Source organism: Tamandua tetradactyla, chromosome 10 (assembly GCF_023851605.1).
Source record: "Tamandua tetradactyla isolate mTamTet1 chromosome 10, mTamTet1.pri, whole genome shotgun sequence".
NCBI lineage: Eukaryota > Metazoa > Chordata > Mammalia > Pilosa > Myrmecophagidae > Tamandua > Tamandua tetradactyla.
The window spans coordinates 15,568,327-15,589,819 of NC_135336.1; the positions used below are offsets into that span (position 1 = coordinate 15,568,327).

General features: G+C 36.7%; 1 protein-coding gene and 2 pseudogenes across 1 annotated transcript in view; 1 reads left to right on the forward strand and 2 right to left on the reverse strand.

The window, feature by feature from the left end:
* ACAP2 (ArfGAP with coiled-coil, ankyrin repeat and PH domains 2) overlaps positions 1–21,493 on the reverse strand; it is a 194,773-nt gene that overhangs the window by 137,307 nt on the left and 35,973 nt on the right. The window lies entirely within an intron of this gene.
* LOC143648232 (eukaryotic translation initiation factor 5 pseudogene) lies at positions 6,496–20,345 on the reverse strand (annotated as a pseudogene).
* Positions 12,682–17,499, forward strand: LOC143648811 (ras-related protein Rap-1A pseudogene; annotated as a pseudogene).

Sequence of the window (21,493 nt, forward strand, 5' to 3'; positions counted from 1 at the left end):
CACTTGTGCTCCCACACAGCTTCAGAGCAGCATAAAGAGAGCACACCCAGAGTACGTGCTGCAGTAGATGCAGATCACAGAGTCACTCACAGCAACTAAGTAGAGCCTCACACCTATCCAGGTTCAGGGACCGAAATCTGCAGAGACCCAGGGCAGAACACAAGCAACTGGTGAGCATGGACAAACAAAGGGTCCCCAGGGAATAAAAGAGGTTGCAGGAGAACTGTTGAAGTACACAGTCAACCAGGTCTCTAACTGCTGGATCACCTAAACAACAACAACAAAAAAAACCCCAACATTTTTAAACACTGACCTCATCTGGACCTCAGGCAGCATACCTAAGGAGCAAGTAAGAGGAGGGGGAGGGTGGGGGACAACTGAACTGCTGTAAGGGAGGATAAGTCCCAGAACTGAAAAGTTTAATGAAAAGGCAGCACTACATTAGGGAGACAATTTAAATAAATCATATGAGTTAGGAGAAAATTCCGCACAAAAACAAACAGATCAGGTTTCCCAGAGAAGGCATAGAAAAGGGGAAGTTTTCTCCTGAAGGTAAAACAATCGCACATTCAAGGGCAATCTTAAAAGTTGTACACACACATCCAGGGCAAGAAACAGTTACAAAAGACCCAAGAAAACATGAACAGTTAAACATGGCTACTCTAAAGGTTCAGCATAAGTTGGACAAAGCATCAAAGAGCCTTAACACGTAGTCAATTTATAACAAAACCCTAGGTAAGACAGAGAAACTGATCTTCAGAGTTACTTCATCAAGATAATCATACACCCAAACATTGGGAAAAAATTACAAGTCAGGGCAGGCCACGGTGGCTCAGCAGGCAGAGCTCTCACCTGTCATGCGGGAGACCCGGGTTCCTTTCCCGGTGCCTACCACGAAAAAAAAAAGTAAGTAGAAGCCATTCTAAGAAACAGAAAGATATGGCTCAGTCAAGGAAACAAATTAAAACTTCAGAGACACAGAATTTAGAACTAATCAAAGAAGTTCAAACAAATCCAATCAATTCAAGGAGATGAAGGAAAATATGGATAGATATAAATTGTTAGACTTATTTAACAGTTAGAAATAAACTGTTAGATATGGAGCTAATGGATTTTAAGACAACAATGTGTGAGAAGAAAGAAGAATTTGAAAGTTTAAAAAGAAACATAACAGAAAGTACAGGGATGAAATGCACAATAATGGAAATTAAAAATACACTAGAGGAAGAGTTGAAAACCTGATAGAGAGGCTAATAAAACAAATGAACATAGCTCTTCATTCTCCACTGTCTCAGCTGTTTTCCCAAAAGAAAATACTCCGGGTTACAAAGAAAAAAAGAAAGACAAAGTGATCCCAAATGTTTGATTTGAAGAATCTAGATTAAGCCAAACTGCTATGCCTGTATGAACTGCATGATCCTTGGGCCACTGATGCTTAACAGTGGGCATAACTGTTGCCAAGTATGTCTGCTCCAGAATGGAAGAAACCCACTAATCTTTTTCTTATCCACAGCAAAACAAACAGTCCTATCTTCAACTAGCAACACATGCCAGGATGTCCAAAAGGCTCCACTCCCATTTACAGCCAAAAAATCCCAGAAGATAACCACTATATGAACACTGAACAACCACAGAAGGCCAAATCAAACTTTGTGTCAAGGGTTTCCTGTCCCAAAAGCACAAGAATCGCACAGTATATAGAGTAGAAGAGGCTGTTGTGAATTACAGTTGGGTATTCCAGGAAATACTGAACACACTGAAGGAGAAACTTGAAGTCGCTTAAAGGATATTGGCTGATGAGCGAGAAAGAGCAGTGATGATTCAGGGAGAGAAGCTGAATTGTAAAGAAATGATTAAGCCTGAGTATAGGATAAGGTTCCAGCTATTGAATGAAAAGAGTAAGATGAACCTCTTGAGACTGCAAGGATGCTTATTCAATCTGAATACGAGCAAATCTAGTCTGAAACATTTCATCAGGTTTGCCAGAGAAGCAGAGGAGAAGTCCCAAGAAATACTCTAGAGAATGAACTATCTGGGAAGAGAGAACACGAATAAACTGAAGAAGACTGAAGTCAGGATCTCAGAAAAGATCAGCAGCCTCCAAAGGATCACCACAGACTAGAGAAGTGTGGAGAATCTGCCTTAGCATTGCTCTAGAATACAAGATATTCTTTGGAAAGGAGATGAGTCACTACTGCTTCAGTGTCTACAGCTTGTCCCTAACACAAATGTGAGTTTTTGCCAATTAGCAAGAGTGAGAAAAATGCTAAAAATATTCCCAAACCATCCTGAAAAAGCTCATCCCTATTTAGCCTTATCTGAGGATCTGAGAATTCTGAAATTTGGAAATCCCCTCTAATGTACTTGATAATCCAGAGAGATATGAATTCAGTGCCACTTCAGTGTATTGGATGAGGAGAACTTCACCTCAGGGAGGCATTATTGGCAGGTGGTTGTAGAAAAGGCTACAAACCGGCAGTTGAACACACACAAGGACTCTGCAAGCTGAAAGGGTAGCAGGCCTAATGTTTCTAGAGATAAACATTTGGATTCATTATAGGGATTGATTTTATTTTATGGATCTTTCCTCCTTTAAAAGGGTCTCCCTGAAAGTGCAAACACAAAATTGAAGTTTTCCTAGACTACAAAAATGGGCAAATATCATTCTACAATGTGAGAGATCTCTTTCTGACCATTTCTCTTATCCTACCTTCCAAGGAACTCTCGGGCCTATACTTATTCTTTGTACCCCAAATGAGAGCTTGAATTCAGACTGCCTCACCATCTGCACCCCTCATATTTCTTCCTGTGTTACAGTTAGCCTCAATCTTCCTTGATGTGAGAACCGAGGCCAAGAGAGGCGAAAAAGTTCAGAGTGTGACTTTGTGAAAGCAGTTCTATAAAAAGACATTTTGCACTTGAGATGGACCCAGTTTGATATCCCAGAGGCTTTGTTTTCAATCCTCGTTTAGTGGAAGAGGTTGCTTTTAAACCGAGACATGAATAACTAAAGGGCTCTACACTGTCTAGAATAACAAAAATGATATACTATACCGAACTGGGAAATGAGAATGGAAATGTATGTAATCTGGCCTCATAGTTCCTAAAATATTAGCAGAATTAATTTGCTAGCTATGGGAGCTTTCTTGTGGATTTTTCTTGATTTTCTGTAAATAGGATCATGTTATCTGCAAATAGGGAAGGTTTTACCTCTTCCTTTCCAAATTGGATGCCTTTTATTTCTTCTTCTTGCCTAACACTCAGACAAGAACTTTCAGAGCAAAGTTGGGTAACACTGGTGATAGTGGGTGTTCTAGTTTACTAGTATCAGAATGCAATATACCAGAAATGGAATGGCTTTTAAAAAGGAGGTTTGATTCAGGTCAAGATGGCGGCTTAACAACATGCGTATTTTAGTTCGGCCTCCAGAACAACTACTAAATAACCAGAAACAGTACAGAACAGCTCCTGGAGCCACGATAGTGACCGGACACACAGCGTACCCCAGTCTGGACCAGCTGGACCAGCTGCGAGCACCCCCCAGAACCGTGAGTTCCCAAAGTGGCGGCGGCCAGCACCCCTCCCCCACAGGCTGCTTCCCAGAGGGGAAAGGAAAGGACTTTACCAGCAGCAGGGACTGGACACAATCAAATGCCAATTGTGGAACTAATTAACAAATTCTGACAACTAAAAATAGGCCCCCAGATTAGGTGAACCTGATCAAAGTGGAGGTTGCTCATTTTTGCCCTGGCGCCAAGGGGGCAAGACTAACAGAAAAAAGGGAGAAAACAAGAAGGAAACAGAGGTTTTTGTGGCTGTGTATCTACAAAGACTTGACTGCCTCTGGACACAGTGGCAGGACTTTTCAGGTTGCAAAAGCCCCAGGTATAGGCAGAAGTGAGCTCTTTTGGGGGCTTATCTGGAGCTTGTGCCTTCCCCAGGGGAGGGGTGAAGCCCCACCCAGGTGGAATCCCTCCATCAAGGAATTCAGTCACCAGGGCTTGGTAATTTGAAGACATTAAAACCAGCCTATAACCTCTCCTCCGTCTCCATCACACCCCCAGCAGGAAGAGTCCGCCGAAGTTAAAGGTACCGCATCATCTTATGCTGGTGGGACCTGCGGTCAGACAAGTACCACATACAGGGCAGGATAAGAAAAAAAGAGTCCAGAGACTTCACAGGAAAGTCTTTCAACCTGCTGGGTCTCACCTTCAGGGAAAACCGACGCAGGTGACTATTTCCTCCTGATAGGAGGCCAGTTTGGTCTGGGAAAATCTGGCTGGGGTCTATAATATTTAAGTAGACCCTCCTAAGAATGTGGGGGGGGAAGGCACCACACAAGCAGGGCAAGAAACAAGAAAACAAGAACTGAAAAATTCTCCTCTGTTAAACAAAACTTAAGCTAAAGGTCCAGATAAAGCTGAATTGGATGTCAAAGAACACACAGACAACAAATTCATCCAGCAAGAAAACCCTAGATAAAAGAAGCGAAAGCAATGTCCAGAATAAACTAATTAAGGTAATAAAATGCCTAGATGCCAGCAAAAAATAACAAATCACACTAGGAAAATTGAAGATATGGCCCAGTTAAAGCAACAAACCAACAATTCAAATGGCATACAGGAGCTGAAACAATTAATTCAGAATGTATGAACAGACATGGAAAACCTCATCAAAAACCAAATCAATGAACTGAGGGAGGATATAAAGAAGGCAAGGAAAGAACAAAAAGAAGAAACTGAAAGTCTGAAAACACAAATCACAGAACTTATGGGAATGAAAGACACAGTAGAAGAGATGTAAAAAACAATGGAAGCCTACAATGGTAGATTTCGAGACACAGAACAAAGGATTAGTGAACTGGAGGATGGAACATCTGAAATCTGGCAAGAAAAAGAAAATATAGGGAAAATAATGAAAAACTATGAGCAAGGAAATGAAAGACAATATGAAGCACATGAATATACGTGTTGTGGGTGTCCCAGAAGGAGAAGAGAAGGGAAAAGGAGGAGAAAAACTAATGGAGGAAATTATCACTGAAAATTTCCCAACTCTTATGAAAGACTTAAAATTACAGAGCCAAGAAGTGCAACATACCCTAAACAAAACAGATCCAAATAGACATACTCCACGACATTTAATAATCAGAATGTCAGAGGTCAAAGAGAAAGAGAGAATCTTGAAAGCAGCAAGAGAAAAGCAATCCATCACATACAAGGGAAGCTCAATAAGACTATGCACAGATCTCTCAGCAGAAACCATGGAGGCGAGAAGACAGTGGGATGATACATTTAAATTACTAAAAGAGAAAAACTGCCAACCAAGAATTCTATATCCAGCAAAACTGTCCTTCAAAAATGAGGGAGAAATTAAAACATTCTCAGACAAAAAGTCACTGAGAGAATTTGTGACCAAGAGACCAGCTCTGCAAGAAATACTAAAGGGAGCACTACAGTCAGATACGAAAAGACAGAAGAGAGAGGTATGGAGAAGAGTGTAGAAAGAAGGAAAATCAGGTATGATGTACATAATACAAAAGGCAAAATGGTAGAGGAAAATATTATTCAAACAGTAATAACACTAAATGTTAATGGACTGAATTCCCCAATCAAAAGACATAGACTGGCAGAATGGATTAAAAAACAGGATCCTTCTATATGCTGTCTACAGGAAACACATCTTAGACCCAAAGATAAACATAGGTTGAAAGTGAAAGGTTGGGAAAAGATATTTCATGCAAATAACAACCAGAAGAGAGCAGGAGTAGCTATACTAATATCCAACAAATTAGACTTCAAATGTAAAACAGTTAAAAGAGACAAAGAAGGACACTATCTACTAATAAAAGGAACAATTAAACAAGAAGACATAACAATCATAAATATTTATGCACCGAACCAGAATGCCCCTAAATAAGCGCAGAATACACTGCAAACACTGAAAAGGGAAATAGACACATATACCATAATAGTTGGAGACTTCAATTCACCACTCTCATCAATGGACAGAACATCTAGACAGAGGATCAATAAAGAAATAGAGAATGTGAATATTACTATAAATGAGCTGGACTTAACAGACATTTATAGGACATTACATCCCACAACAGCAGGATACACCTTTTTCTCAAGTGCTCATGGATCATTCTCAAAGATAGACCATATGCTGGGTCACAAACCAAGTCGTAACAAATTTAAAAAGATTGAAATCATACCACAACACTTTCTCGGATCATAAAGGAATGAAGTTGTAAATCAATAATAGGCGGAGTGCCAGAAAATTCACAAATATGTGGAGGCTCAACAACACACTCTTAAACAACGAGTGGGTCAAAGAAGAAATTGCTAGAGAAATTAGTAAATACCTCGAGGCGAATGAAAACGAAAACACAACATATCAAAACTTATGGGACGCAGCAAAGGCAGTGCTAAGAGGGAAATTTATTGCCCTAAATGCCTATATCAGAAAAGAAGAAAAGGCAAAAATGCAGGAATTAACTGTCCACTTGGAAGAACTGGAGAAAGAACAGCAAACTAATCCCAAAGCAAGCAAAAGGAAAGAAATAACAAAGATTAGAGCAGAAATAAATGAAATTGAAAACATGAAAACAATAGAGAAAATCAATAAGACCAGAAGTTGGTTCTATGAGAAAATCAATAAGATTGATGGGCCCTTAGCAAGATTGACAAAAAGAAGAAGAGAGCGGATGCAAATAAATAAGATCAGAAATGGAAGAGGAGACACAACTACTGACCTCACAGAAATAAAGGAGGTAATAACAGGATACTATGAACAACTTTACGCTAAAAAATACAACAATTTAGATGAAGTGGATGGGTTCCTGGAAAGACATGAACAACCAACTTTGACTCAAGAAGAAATAGATGACCTCAACAAACCAATCACAAGTAAAGAAATTGAATTAGTCATTCAAAAGCTTCCTAAAAAGAAAAGTCCATGACCAGACGGTTTCACATGTGAATTCTATCAAACATTCCAGAAAGAATTAGTACCAACTCTCCTCAAACTCTTCAAAAAAATCAAAGTGGAGGGAAAACTACCTAATTCATTCTATGAAGCCAACATCACCCTCATACCAAAACCAGACAAAGGTATTACAAAAAAAGAAAACTACAGACCAATCTCTCTAATGAATACAGATGCAAAAATCCTCAATAAAATTCTAGCAAATCGTATCCAACAACACATTAAAAGAATTATACATCATGACCAAGTAGGATTCATCCCAGGTATGCAAGGATGGTTCAACATAAGAAAATCAATTAATATAATACACCATATCAACAAATCAAAGCAGAAAAATCACATGATCATCTCAATTGATGTAGAGAAGGCATTTGACAAGATTCAACATCCTTTCCTGTTGAAAACACTTCAAAAGATAGGAATACAAGGGAACTTCCTTAAAATGATAGAGGGAATATATGAAAAACCCACAGCTAATATCATCCTCAATGGGGAAAAATTGAAAACTTTCCCCCTAAGATCAGAAACAAGACAAGGATGTCCATTATCACCACTGTTATTCAACATTGTGTTGGAGGTTCTAGCCAGAGCAATTAAACAAGAAAAAGAAATACAAGGCATCAAAATTGGAAAGGAAGAAGTAAAACTATCACTGTTTGCAGACGATATGATACTATACGTCGAAAACCCGGAAAAATCCACAACAAAACTACTAGAGCTAATAAATGACTACAGCAAAGTAGCAGGTTACAAGCTCAACATTCAAAAATCTGTAGCATTTCTATACACTATCAATGAACAAGCTGAGGGGGAAATCAAGAAACGAATCCCATTTACAATTGCAACTAAAAGAATAAAATACCTAGGAATAAATTTAACTAAAGAGACAAAAAACCTATATAAAGAAAACTACAAAAAACTGTTAAAAGAAATCACAGAAGACCTAAATAGATGGAAGGGCATACCATGTTCATGGATTGGAAGACTAAATATAGTTAAGATGTCGATCCTACCTAAATTGATTTTAAGGCATATGCCGGACTTTAAGGCATATTATGAAGCCACAGTGGTCAAAACAGCATGGTATTGGCATAAAGATAGATATATCGACCAATGGAATCAAATAGAGTGCTCAGATATAGACCCTCTCATCTATGGACATTTGATCTTTGATAAGGCAGTCAAGCCAACTCACCTGGGACAGAACACTCTGTTCAATAAACGGTGCCTAGAGAACTGGATATCCATATGCAAAAGAATGAAAGAGGACCCGTATCTCACACCCTATACAAAAGTTAACTCAAAATGGATCAAAGATCTAAACATTAGGTCTAAGACCATAAAACAGTTAGAGGAAAATGTAGGGAGATATCTTATGAAACTTACAATTGGAGGCGGCTTTATGGACCTTAAACCTAAAGCAAGAGCACTGAAGAAGGAAATAAATAAATGGGAGCTCCTCAAAATTTAACACTTTTGTGCATCAAAGAACTTCATCAAGAAGGTAGAAAGACAGCCTACACAATGGGAGACAATATTTGGAAATGACATATCAGATAAAGGTCTGGTATCCAGAATTTGTAAAGAGATTGTTCAACTCAACAACAAAAAGACAGCCAACCCAATTACAAAATGGGGGGAAAGACTTGAACAGACACCTATCAGAAGAGGAAATACAAATGGCCAAAAGGCACAGGAAGAGATGCTCAATGTCCCTGGCCATTAGAGAAATGCAAATCAAAACCACAATGAGATATCATCTCACACCCACCAGAATGGCCATTAGCAACAAAACAGAAAATGACAAGTGCTGGAGAGGATGAGCAGAAAGAGGCACAATTATCCACTGTTGGTGGGAATATCAAATGGTGCAACCACTGTGGAAGGCAGTTTGGCGGTTCCTCAAAAAGCTGAATATAGAATTGCCATACGACCCAGCAATACTATTGCTAGGTATCTACTCAAAGGACTTAAGGGCAAAGACACAAACGGACATTTGCACACCAATGTTTATAGCAGCGTTATTTACAATTGCAAAGAGATGCAAACAGCCAAAATCTCCATCAACAGACGAGTGGCTAAACAAACTGTGGTCTATACATACGATGGAATATTATGCAGCTTTAAGACAGAATAAACTTATGAAGCATGTAATAACATGGATGGACCTAGAGAACATTATGCTGAGTGAGTCTAGCCAAAAACTAGAGGACAAATACTGTATGGTCCCACTGATGTGAACCGACATTCGAGAATAAACTTGGAATATGTCATTGGTAACAGAGTCCAGCAGGAGTTAGAAACAGGGTAAGATAATGGGTAATTGGAGCTGAAGGGATACAGACTGTGCAACAGGACTAGATACAAAAACTCAAAAATGGACAGCACAATAATACCTAATTGTAAAGTAATCATGTTAAAACACTGAATGAAGCTGCATCTGAGCTATAGGTTTTTTTGTCTGTTTGTCTTTTTTTTCTTTTTCCTTTTCTTTTTTTTTTTACTATTATTATTATTTTTATTTTTTTCTCTATATTAACATTCTATATCTTTTTCTGTTGTTTTGCTAGTTCTTTTCCTAAATCGATGCAAATGTACTAAGAAATGATGATCATGCATCTATGTGAGGATGTTAAGAATTACTGATTGCATATGTAGAATGGAATGATTTCTAAATGTTGTGTTAATTTCTTTTTTTTCTTTAATTAATAAAAAAAAATCTAAAACTATTTACTATTTGGAACCTTACAGAAAAGATTTTCTGACCCTTTATTATGTGTATCAAATAAAAGAACATGAAAGAAATACCTAGGGCATTATATGAGATTCTACAAAGTTTCTATGCACTAGGGTAACTTGCCAAAACCTACAACCTCCAGATGGGTCCCTGGACAAGATAATCATGAAATGCAGAGGGACCAGCCTTTCTAGAGCATCAGCTAGTTCCATCCCCCATCCCATATTATCGATAGCCCCTTCCAACATGAAAAAATTAGAATGGGCATAGCTCAAATACCCCTAAAGAGTGGGTGTGCTGGTTTGAAAGAATGTATGTACCCTAGAAAAGCCATGTTTTAATCCTAATACCATTTTGTAAAGGTAGGAGTTTCTTCTAATCCCTATTCAGCACTGTATGTTTGAGAGTATAATTAGATCATCTCCCTGGAGATGTAACTCAATCAAGAGTGGTTGTTAGGGTGGATTATTAGGTGGAGACATGTCTCTACCCATTTGGGTGGGTCTTGATTAGTTTACTGGAATCCTATAAAAGAGCAAACATTTTGGAGAATGTGAGAGAATCTGAGAGAGCAGAGAATGCCACAGCACCACAAAGCAGAGAGTCTACCAGCCAGTAACTTTTGGAGATGAAGAAGGAAAATGCCTCCCGGGGAGCTTCATGAAACAGGAAGCCAGAAGAGAAAGCTAAACAGATGATGCTGTGTTCGCCATGCGCCCTTCCAGCTGAGGAAGAAAGAAACCCTGGCTATGTTCACCATGAACCTCCTCACTTGAGAGAGAAATCCTGAACGAACTTCATCAGCCTTGTTGAACCAAGGTATCTTTCTCTGGATTCCTTTGATTGGACATTTCTATAGACTTGCTTTAATTGGGACATTTTCTTGGCCTTAGAACTGTAAACTAGCAATTTATTAAATTCTCCTTTTTAAAAGCCATCCCACTTCTGGTATATTGCATTCTGGTAGCTAGCAAACTAGAACAGCGGGAGAAAGATCAAAGGTGATGGTGGAGTTATACAGAGAAGTTCAGGTTTAATAAATGAGTATGAGTGTTGAATTGATATACTGGTATTTCTTTTAGCTTTCAGTACCTTAAAACAGCTATAAATAAAACCCTAAAATTACGGAATTATAACCATACCAAACTCTGAAATTTGTTCTACAACTAATTGTGGCAAGGTGCTTTGAAATTTATTACTTATATATATGTGTGTGTGCGCGTGTATGTGTGTTATTTAAAGAGGAGGAATATAACAGAGAAGATAGGATTTAACAAAAAAGTATGGCTGTTCAATCATTATATCGAGATTTCTGTTTGTGTCCAGCTAGAAGAAAAGATGAATACTCATGGAACTGTAACCCACACCAAACTTTAAAATCTGATCTATAACTACTTGCTAAAATGTATTTGGAAATTCAGTATTTTGTAAATATGTTATATTTCACAATTAATAAAATTTTTTAACAAAGAAAAGGAAAGAAAATTCTATCTCACATATGAATACAAACAAGAAAATAAATTTAAGGACTTAGTTTTGGCTGTCTGTACACTAAGCAGCTGAATAAGCCAAGAATTTTAGACTATCTTTAGTAAAATACCTTCATTCTTTTATCTATTCATGCACCACAGTTTTTAACAATCAACTCAAAAAGTAGTTAATTCAAAACACAAAAGTAGAATAGAAAAAACCTAGCAGCATGAGTTAACACAGAGACATTTCTAATCACACAGTGATCACTTTTTGCTGCGAAGTGAATAAAACTCTATTAGAAGCACAAAAATAGGACTCTCCACACCCAGATAATTGCATATCCCTAGTATAACAGTAAACTATTGAAACTGTTTTCTAAATGATATCCATAAAAATAACTAAATAGTGTATGTAATTTGAGCATTATATTTTCTTGATAAAAGAAAAGTATTTGAAGGAAAAAGGAAATATGGTAAAGAAAGAATATTCTTCCCACCCATTTAAAATTTAAAATGCATAACCAGATACTCAAGATCATAAATATCCTCAAAAGATCAAAGATGGACCTGAGGTTCCTAAGTCATAACAACTTCCTAACGATTTACCAAACTAAAATAGATAAAATACTTAAAATATAATATACAGATTTTGAAACTCACATCTGTACTTCTTGTTTTATACAATAGATGTATAGAATTTCAGCTCAATTGTCTTACCCACAATGTCAGTTTGAATCTTTTATGTAGCCTCTTCTTTCTTTTTCTTAACAAAATCAAACAGGATATTGCCTCACTCTTCAACAGTCCTTTCCAAATCATTACTGAGCATCAAAACTTCAGCATGGTCACTGATTTCATTCATTCTGCACCTTTGAGCTTCCTCAGTCGTATCTTCTCCCCAATTATCATCCTCCTCTTTTTCCAATAGCATGTGGAGGATGAATGATTTCATTTGGTATTGGTGGTGGTGGTATGTCACTGCTGGATATGGAGCCATCTTCCTTGTCTTTGCCCTTCCTATTTTTCTTTTCCTTTTCTTTCTTTCCTATACCACTGTCAATATTCTCAGCTGGGTTTTTGAGAATGAATGTGCATAGTTTATGACTGTGTCAAGCATGCCTTGATAGACATAGGCTTTACAAGAATTACCTATTGTTTGCTTCTTTGAATTGACATGAAGATCTGTTTCAGGATTCTCATACTCAGGACTGAGAATAAATTTTTTTAATGAATCTATCTAACATGTCTTATACCAGCTTATTTGCCTCACGAGATCCATTGACCATGTAACTGTCATTCTTAACATCAAACTGGGTCTGTGCTCCCAGCTCAGAATCAAAATATTTGGTAGGATATATTGGAGGTTGATTAAGTGCCTTTGCAATGTCAACCATATTGACTATAACTGTCTTGATTCCATTTCCTTTACACTCAACCTTGACAATCAGACAGGACATCTTGTGGCAAAAGAACTAGTCTGGGGCCATGGTGGCTCAGCAGGCAAGAATGCTTGCCTGCCATGCCAGAGGACCAGGGTTCGATTTCCAGTACCTGCCCATGTTAAAAAAAAAAAGAACTAGTCTGACATGCTAGAGTTGATGTTGACAGACATTTTGGCTAATTAGTGGTCTTATCAATAAGATGAAGATAATTGTAACTTTTTGGTATCTTCTGTATGGAGAAGAAGGGATGACACAAACAACTATAAGACTTCTCCGTCTCTGATATGAAAATATTTTCACCGCTGAGACTGTAAGCTTCTTGCTTGCATGCTGTTTCCCCAATACAGGCACCAATTGCTGTGCAAGAGCTCATTTGCATCAAATAAAAACAAAGCCAACACTGCTCAATTGGGACTGAGATGAAGTGAGGGGCGTTATAAACCGGAGTCGGAGGTGGGGCTGAGAACAGGAGAAGGAAACAGAGATGCAGCACAGGAATGGCCAGGTCAGGTGCTCCTGCCGAGCAGCAGGGATGGGGATGGACTGTTCTAGTGATGTCAGAGGTTCACACCCCTCCGTGCCTGAGCCTGGCGATCTCTAGAATGTTCTTGCTCTGTCTTATATTTATTTTTTAAAGATTATTAACATTATACTACCATTTCCCAAAGGAAAAGAAAACTTAAAAAAAAAAAGTTTAAGGACCTAAAAAAAAAAAAAAAAACCTCTTCTTCCCTCAAGTTCTCCCCCTGTCAATTAATAAATAATATCCAAAGTAAATCCAACAGGGCCAGGGAAGAGTGTGATCAAAACGGGAACCAAACCAAAGTCCAAGGAAAGGAGACCTATATGTTGCTACTCAATAAATACTGCACTGGACACTCAAGTCACAACTGAGGTGTCAATTACCTGCCTCATCATTTAAAAAAAAATGTCCAGTTCATCATCCTGCAAAGTGGGATGGAAGGAGGAGAGAGATACTGGATTATCTGTGCTATTCCTAGAGCTCTAGCCTTTCACTTTAAGGGGATTATTACTTCAATTGTCATTTCTAGAATTTGCTCTGCATGGCACTCTGGAGTCATATATAGTTATTTGTTATCATACAGGGTGGCAAAAAGTCACAATTTTAAACCAAATTAGTTTAAGAAAATATTGCTAGTATTTTATTTTGATCATATTAATTTATTCCATAATTTCCCCCTCACAAAAAATTCAGTACTAGTTTAGTAAGGTATGCTTCCATTCTCACCCTCCTATAACAGCTTTTCTTGTTCAGGGATTTAGCATATTCAAGCAGATAAAATGACACTATAATTAAGTTCTTCTACTATGCCATAAAAGTAGAGGGTAGTGGAAAAAGAGATAGCCCATTTCTTTATTGATTAGCTCAATAAAACAACAAAATAACTGAAAAATAACTAGTAAATAGGCACTTCCAGCTTTCACAGTAGAGGAGAGTGAAGCTATAAGGAAAGCATTAGTCACCTTAGAAGGTCATCTCAACTTCCCCATTTGGATAATTGCTGATATTCTCATAAGCAGTGGGGACAACCAAATCAATAGGTTAAGCCCTCGATCTTGGGATCTGCCCATAATGATACTTATTCCTGCACAGGATAGGCTAAGCCTACTTAAAATTATGCCTAAGAGTCACCCCCAGAGAATCTCTTTTGTTGCTCAAATGTGGCCTCTATCTCTAAGCCAATGTGACAGGTGAATTCACTGCCTTCCCCAGTATGTGGAATAGGACTCCCAGGGATGTAAATCTCCCTGGCAACATGGGACAGAAATCCCAAGATGAGGCGGGACCCAGCATCAAGGGATTGAGGAAGCCTTCTTGACCAAAAGGGAGAAGAGATAAATGAGACAAAATAATTTTACTAATTCACTAATTTGTCTATCAATTATTGAAAGAACAATATTGGAATCTCTGGCTATATCTCCTTGCAGTTCCATCAGATTTTGCTTTCTGTATTTTGATGCTCAGTTATTAACAGCATAAGTGTATTTGGTAATGTTAGGTCCTTTTGATTAACTAACTCCTTTAGCATTATAAAATGACCTTCATCATTAACAAAATTCCTTACCACATTCTGATAAAGTCCATATCTAGTGAAATCTCCTTTGATAATAATTTACCACTCAGGCTTTCTTTTGACTAATGTTGGCATGGTATTTCTTTTTTCTATCCTTTAACTTTTAACCTTTTTGTATCTTCCTAAAATGGGTTTTCTTATACTCATCATATAGTTGAGAAGTGTTTTTTTATCCAATTTGTAAATCTCTTCCTTTTATTTGGAATGTTTAGATCATAATAATTTAATATGATTCTTCATATAATTAGATTTAAGTTGATCACCTTGTTACCTTTTTCTGTCTTCCATTATTTTTTTTAATGATTTATCTCTTTTTTGTGCTACTAATTCTAACTCTTTGTTTTATTACTTTAGTGATTGCTTGGAGGTTTATAGTATACATCTTCAATATATCACAGTCTACCATTAAGTGATATTATAACAGTTCATATATAGAATAACCTTACAACAGCACTTTTCCCTTTTCTCGCCTCCATTCCTGTACTTTTTGCCATTCTTTTCACATAATTAACTCTTATCTATATTATAAATCCTGTAATATATGGTCATAATTTTTGGGTTTCGTCTGAAACATCTTTGTCTTCACTTTTGACAAATATAAAATTCATGGTTGAAAGTTTTTTTCCTTCAGTACTTCAAGGTTGCAGCTTTATTGTCTTTTCATTTGCACTATTTCCAATAAGAAAGAGGCTATAATCTTTATCTTTGTTCCTCCGTACCTAACATCCTTCTTTTTTTTCTGGCAACTTTTAAGATTTTCTCTTTATCACTGATTTTGACCAATTTGATTATGATTTGCCTTAGTGTCAATTTCTTCATGTTTCTTCTCCTTGCAACTTTGATCTGTGAGTTAATAGTTCTTTGCAAATTTGGAAATTTTTCAGTTATTATTCTTCAAATATTTTTTCCATCCCATCCCTTTCCTTTGGAGATTGCAATTGCTTATATATTGAAGTTGTCCCACAGCTCAAAGTGAAACTTTTCATTTTTTTTTTTTGTGCACCATTTAGGATATGTTCTTTTGCTATATCTTCAAGTTCACTAATCTTTTCCTCTACCATGCTAATCTGTAGTTATCTCATCTAGTGTTATTTTTCATCTCAGACATCATACTTTTCACAATAAAAGCTCAATTTGGGTCCGTCTTTATGTCTTTCATGTCTCTGCTTAACTTTTTAACTTTTGAACATACGGCTAGCATTCTTTGATTGGATATCAGAGATTATGAATTTTACCTTGTTGGATGCTATTAGTATTATTACAAATATTCTTGAACAGTTCAGTTAGAACTGGAACTTTCCAGTTACTTGGAAATATGATCTTTTGGGATCTTGTTTTAATGGACTGTTAAATAAGTCTAGAGCAGTGCTCAATCTAACATTAAGTATTCCCCACTACGAGGCAAGATTTTCTTGAATTCTCTACCAAAAGCCTTTTTGTATCTTTATAAAATAAAGATACAAAATGAATAATCTTTATGAAATAAAGATACAAAATGAATAATCTTTATAAAATAAAGATTTTTCTTTATAAAATAAAGATACAAAATGAATTTTAAGTTTTTTCAGTCAGGCTGGTAGAGAAAGGCACTATTCCTGGTTCTGTGTGAGTGGCCAGCACTTCTCCCTTTAATCCTTTTAGATGGTTCTTTCCCTAGAGATTTTCTCACATGTATGAACTCTGCATGTACTTTGCAACACATGAGGAGTCCCTCTGTAGATTTCTGTGCAGCTCTTTCCACAACAGTTCACTCTTCTGTGAATTCTAGTTGTCTTGATCTCCCCAGGCTTTCAGCGCCATCTCCTGAACTCAGAAAATTCACCCATCTCACAGGGATCACTATCTTCTGCTACCTATTATCTAGAGTTACAAAAAACATTTTTAAAATATATTTTTTCTGTTGTGGCTTTGTATGTTTGTTTGTTTGGCTGTTTCAAGTGGGAAAGAAAAACTGTTCCTTTTTACAACATCTTGGACAGAAACAGAAGTCTTCTCTAGGCTCCCAAGGCCACTACCACCATCACTGTGCAGAGGTGGAACAGAAGGAGGGAGGAGACCAAGAGGAAGGGAGAGGAGGAAGACGCAGAGGTAGGGGAGGTGCTGGAATGGAGGGAATTGTCAGTACTTATAGACCACACAAGTCACGGTTCAATTTGTTCAGGGAACTTTTGTGGAAAAATATAATCCAAGACATAAGCTTCATACAGAAAGCAAGTTGAAACAGGTTGCCAACAGTGTATACTCAAAATCCTGAATATAACAGGGACAGAGCAATTTAAAGCAATGAGGGATTTGTTTATGAACAATGGCCAAAGGTTTGCACTAGTATATTCTATTACAGTTCAGGCTACATTTCATGACTCACAGGACCTGAGGGAACAGACTTTATCAATTAAGGATGCAGAAGATGTTCCAATGATTTTGGCTGGCAATAAACGCAGCCTGGAAGATGAGTGAGTAGTTGGTAAAGTACAGGGTCAAAATTTAGCAAGACAGTGGTGTAACTGTCTCTTTTTAGAATCTTCTGCAAAGTCAAATATCAATGTTAATAAGATATTTTATAATCTGGTTATACAGATAAATAGAAAAATACCAGTGGAAAAGAAGACATCTAAAAAGAAATCATGTCTGCTGCTCTAGACCCATAGTAAGCAGTAGCTCTGAGCCAGATTACAGGAATGAAGAACTGTTGCCTAATTGGAAAGTGCCAGCATTTCAGACTTCAAAAAATAACACTGAAGAGGCTTCTCCTGCTTTATATATTATGTGAAAAATTTAGATCTCTGTATTGGTTTGCACATGTACCTTGGAGAAAAAATTGCTCTGTGCATCTCTCTTGGAAATTAAGCAATAGTATCTCTCCTTTGCAACAGTAGTTATAACAGATGTAAAAACAAATATACTTGACTCTAACATGATTATAGAAAAGAGTACAGATACATTTCAAATGTCAGATATTTGCCACTATAATCAAGTGATTTCATATTGACCTGTTATCATGATTCAACTCTGCCAAGCACTAAAAAGTTGAACCATTATACTTTACTTTACATCTGTAATGATATAAATTATGAAATTTCCCCTCAACTCATTGCAGCAGATAACTGTCATTATATTCTAATTAAAATTGTTTGCTAATAATGCTTTGGAAAAAATGGGTCTTTTATAGGAAAAAAAAACGGGGATAACTGATTTCTATGGCTTTTAAAGCTAAAATATATAATATATTACACCAAATCTAATACTGTTTCTTGTGTTTTACTGTTAGATTAAATTAGTTTTTATGCATGATTAAATCTGAGTACATTTTCCAAAAAAAAAAGTCTTCTCTAGGTTCTTGTGAGATGAAAATGAAAACGATATCAAGACCTTGTGGTACAGTTAGGTTCAGGTGGCAACTTGTCCAGGTGATGGTGCCTAGTTCTGTTGCTGTGGACTTGAATCATTAGCATGTGAAACTCATCCATGGCTAATTACATCTGCAGTCAGCTAAGGGGATGCCTTCTGTAAAGAGTCATGTTGAACTTAATTAGCTGGAGGCTTAAAAGAGAGAGAGAGGTCAAAAGAGAGTTCAAGGCAAGACAGCATACCTCATCGCACTACTTGTAGCTCAACCCAGTTGGAGATACAGAAAGGAATCACCCCAGGGAAAGCTGTTGGAACCCAGAAGCTGGGAGAGAAGGCCAGCAGACATCACCCTGTGCCTTCCTGTGTTGAGAACCTCAGAAGAAACTTAGCTGCCTGTCCTCTGAAGAACTATAAGGTTTTTTGTGTACTTTTAGCACAGGCAGGACCCGTGAATCAAACCTGGGTCTCCAGCATGGCAGGAAAGAATTCTGCCACTGAGCCACCATTGCACAGTCCCACTCTGAAGAACTGTAAGTTTTTAACTAAATAAATCCCCTTTTATTAAAAGCCAATCTATCTATTGGGTAATTGGAGGTGAAGGGTTACAGATTGTGCAACAGGACTGACTGTAAAAATTCAGAAATGGATAGCACAATACTACCTAACTGTAATACAATAACGTTAGAACACTGAATGAAGCTGAATGTGAGAATGATAGATGGAGAAGGGTTGGGGGCATAAATGAAATCAGAAACAAAGATAGATGTTAAAGATTGAGATGGTATAATCTAGGAATGCCTAGAGTATATAATAAGAGACTAAATGTACAAATTTTAAAAATGTTTTTGCATGAGGAAGAACAAAGGAATGTCATTACTGCAGGGTGCTGAAATAGATGGTAATTAATATTTTAAAATTTCAACTTATGTGTGAGACAAAATCAAAAACTGTTTATTTGGCACAAAATTTATATTTTGACTGGTGCATTTTCTAATATAATTTATGTAGATAGTTTGATTGAACACCATAAATACTTGGAATCTCAGGTAGGACATGAGATTTTGTTGGTTTGCCCAGAGTGATGCCCTGATGAATCCCAGAGTGATTTGATCAGTGAGTGGAAAAGTATTTGCAAAGTCCCCTTTGGGGAATGGTGAGAACAGGGAGAAATTCAACTTCCCCAAGTTGAATTCTTGATATTCCCACAAGCAGTGTGGACAACCAAAGCTATAGGCTGAGCCCCCAGTCTTGGGGGTTATTCATATGAAACTTAACCCCACAGGGGATAGGTTAAGCCTACTTAAAATTTAGGCCTAAGAGTCACCCACAAGAGAACCTCTTTTGTTGCTCAGATATGGCCTCTCTCTCCAGCCAACACAACAAGCAATCTCACCAATCTCCCCCTGTCTACGTGGGACATGACTCCCAGGGGTGTAGACCTTCCTGGCAACATGGGATAGAAATTCTGGAATGAGCTGAGACTCAGCATCAAGGGATTGAGAAAAACTCTAGAATGAGCTGAGACCCAATATCAAGGGATTGAGAAAACCTTCCCGACCAAAACGGGGAAGAGTGAAATGAGAAAAAGTGTCAATGGCTGAGAGATTCCAAACAGAGTCCAGAGGTTATCCTGGAGGTTACTCTTACGCACTGAGTAGATATCACCTTGTTATTCAAGATGTAAGGGAAAGGCTGGAGGGAACTGCCTGAAAATGTACAGCTGTGTTCCAGTAGCCATGTTTCTTGAACATGACTGAATAATGACATAGCTTTCACAATGTGACTGTGTGATTGTGAAAACCTTGTGTCTGATACTCCTTTTATCTACTTGTCAACAGATGAGTAGAATATATGGAATAAAAATAAATAATAGGGGGAACAAATGTCAAAATAAATTTAGTTTGAAATGCTAGTGATCAGTGAAAGCGAGGGCTAAGGGTTATGGTAGGTATAATCTTTTTCTTTCTATTTTCATTTTATTTCCTTCTCTATTGTCTTTTTATTTTCCTTTCTGAATGGATGCAAATGTTCTAAGAAATGATGAATATGCAACTAAGTGATGATATGTAAATTACTGATTATCTGTTAATTTTTATTTCATTTGTTAATTTTTTTAATTAATAAATAATTTTTTAAAAACTACACAGTAACATTATATGGTAAATAATAATAACAAAAACATTCTACATCAAAGTAAAATTCAACAAAGACTAAGCTCAGTGGAAAAAGCAATGTTCTTGAAGACTTTATACTAAATGGTAAACAAAAGAATGTAAATGAACAACATGTAAGATTTTCTTTCCTAAAAAAAGTAGAAAGAGAATTAATGAAGATTAAGGTAGATATTAATAAAAAGTAAACTTGATAAACTCAAGAACTGGTTCGGAAAGGTAGGTAATAAATAATAAATATTCTAGGATACCCACCATATTAACTAAATAAGAAAGCATCAATTTCCAAAATTAAGAAGAGGAAAATTTTAAAATCATAATTTTTGTATGCCCCTTTGTTATACAAATTTCAAAGCCTGATTGAAACAGATACTTTTTGGTAAGATAAATTACCAAAGAGTAAACGTCACAAGGTAAGTTATATAAAATCTTCAAGAACAAGAACAAGTAATTTCAAGATTAAATTATAGGAGAGCATGAATCTGGGAGGTTTTTTTTTTTTTTTCATTTTATAAAGCCAATATGACACTATTACCAAAACCAAAACAGAACAAAATCTCATTATAACTTACAAACATTAATGTGAAATCCTAAATAAAATGTTAACAAGTAAAATTTAGCCATGTTTTAAATGTTATGACCAAATGAGATTACGCAACTGTACCAATATTTAAATATTAGGAAATCCACTAATTTAATTAATAAAGTAATTGATAAAAGGAGAAAAGCAACATGATTATCTCAGATGATAAAAATGCATCTGATAAAATTAAATAGCCATTCCTCATTTAAAACTCTATTTATTTAAAAAATAAATGATACTTCCTTAAGATCACACACCACAACAAAGAAAGCACTGATATTTAGTTGAACTAATTCCCTTCATTATTCTTCTTTTACTGCAGCAAAATCTGGCAATATTTTCTAAAATTTTAAGTGTAAATCCCCTTACCCAAACTGCTATGATTCTGATGCACAGAAGCAAATACACAAAGAATATAGAGGGAAACTCAGAGGAAAAAAAATAAAAAGAACCCCATCAACAAACTGGCTAATCAAATTGCCGTATAGTCATTCAATAATTAGTAGGTAGCAAGATGGCTCTATATACACTGACAAAGAAAGAAAAATATTAGATTAAGTGAAAAAAACCCAAGTGCAGAAGAATGAATGGGATCTTATCCCATTCATATAAGAAAAATGTATGTGTGTTAGTATTGTGAGAGCAAAACATCTGAAA